The 1,862-nt window shown below is 35.9% G+C and overlaps 1 non-coding gene across 1 annotated transcript; it reads right to left on the bottom strand.

Moving 5' to 3' along the window:
• Positions 1-1,028: 1,028 nt before the first annotated feature.
• On the bottom strand, positions 1,029-1,137 carry LOC114006060 (U6 spliceosomal RNA). Its single transcript, XR_003547828.1, has one exon. It is a non-coding gene; the product is annotated as a U6 spliceosomal RNA (small nuclear RNA).
• Positions 1,138-1,862: the final 725 nt, after the last annotated feature.

Genomic DNA, 1,862 nt, shown 5'->3' with positions numbered 1-1,862 from the left:
TGATTTCTCACTTTCTGTCTCTCTGTCTCTCTCTGTCTTTCTGGTGAGCGCATGTGCCCTATAGCAAAAACCTCTCAAAAAAAAAAAAAAAGTCAAACATTTTCTTTTTTTCCAAAGGGTGTAAAGCCTGTATATGTGTATTTTCCTGAAGCACTCTGGTTTAACTTTTTTTTTTTGGTTTAACTTTTATACAGTATTTATTTTAGGTATTTTTATAGGAACAAATAATGTAAATACATTAATTTAGAGGTTTATGGAACCTTTTAAAACTATTTGTATGTGACTTATAAAGCCTTGGACTATATATATCTGATAACTTGTTTTTTGGGGAAGCTCTTCGTTGAAAGTTGTTTGCTTTTCTCGAAATGTAGAATTAGCCATATATAGATTTAAATATTTAAAATTAGAGATGCAAATTTTTTAAGAAGCAGAGTGAATTTGTTTTATGCAAATTTTTAAGTTATTAGAACAAATAAATCCCTACAGTGATGTTTCTTTAGAGCAGAATATAATAAAGATTACTATATATAATCCATGAGACGGTACTTAATCTTGCAAGAAGCAGAAATCCTACTTAAGCTAGCTCAAGTATAAGATTTATAGTGGGGATATACATGAACAGTCAAAGGAAATAGCATGAAAATCCACAAACAGCAACTGTGGTAACACTGGACTTCATGGAGAAATTTAGGATTCAATTGTAGGAGTTTGACATTTCAGCCCAGTGTTGTGCCATTCCCAGGACTTAATATTCTATGGGATGTTTTTGTCTTATTAAGAAGTAGCTTCCAAAAGGATTTCAGGTGGGCCAGCCATGGCATGGGGGTTAAGGCAGCTGGATCCCACCTGGGTCGACTGTGCAGTTCAAGTCCGAGACCCAGTGGTTTCCCCTGATCCTCTCCCTACTAATCCCTATTACCCACCCACTATTACCCACCCCCTATATTGTCTCTAGTATCTACAGTTACCTTTATACCTTCTAATCTTTCAGTTTTTGCTACAGAGTGCAGACATTCGGTATATATTCAAAAAATATGGAATGATTAATGATTTTATGTGTACTTACTTTGCAAAAGGGCCATAGTAATCTTCTCTGTATTGTTCCAATTTTAGTATATGTGCTGCTGAAGAAGGCACTGTGTGATCAGTTTTTAAATGATCAGTTAGTTATGATGAGGGGAAGTGATATTAAGAATTATTTATTTTAGTGGTTATTGTTTCTTAAACAATTAAGTGAGTGGTTTTCAAACTATATTCTGCAGAGATGCTTCATAAATTTCCATAGTAGCATTACATTTCATTGCTTAATAAAATAGAACTTTTTTTTTTTTGGAGGTTTTTGCTATAGGGCATGTGTGCTCACCAGAAAGATGGAGAGAGACAAAGTGACAGAAAGCAAGAAATAACTCCTAGGGGGATGACCACATCACAGTCTCTTCTCCTCCAGTCTCCTCTTGGGATCTTGGGCAAGCATGCACATATGCCTGGCATGAGTTTTAAGCCACCAGGTCCAGGACTTGAGCTGCGGTCAACTACATGGAAGTTCAGCGACATAGCCTTTATGCCAACTGCTGGTCCCACAAAATAGAACTTTTAAGATAAAATAAAAATACATTAAATGATTATATCAGATTTTAATACATTGTAGTGAGTGAATGTATTTATAAAGTTGAACTTTTGAAATAAGTATACACTATATTGATAAATGCTGCTTTTTTTTTGTTTGTTTTTGGAGAGGTTTTCGCCATAGGGCTCATGCGCTTGCCAGACAGAGAGAGACAGAGAGATAGAAAGTGAGAAATCACCCCCCAGGCATGAGTTTTTTTAAGCCACCGGGTCCGGGACTCGAACCGTGGTCGACT

Source organism: Tupaia chinensis, unplaced genomic scaffold, assembly GCF_000334495.1.
Source record: "Tupaia chinensis unplaced genomic scaffold, TupChi_1.0 Scaffold145519_1, whole genome shotgun sequence".
Classification (NCBI taxonomy): Eukaryota; Metazoa; Chordata; class Mammalia; order Scandentia; family Tupaiidae; genus Tupaia; species Tupaia belangeri.
The sequence above is the reverse complement of the archived record's forward strand: the minus strand, read 5'-3'. Positions and strand labels throughout refer to the sequence as shown.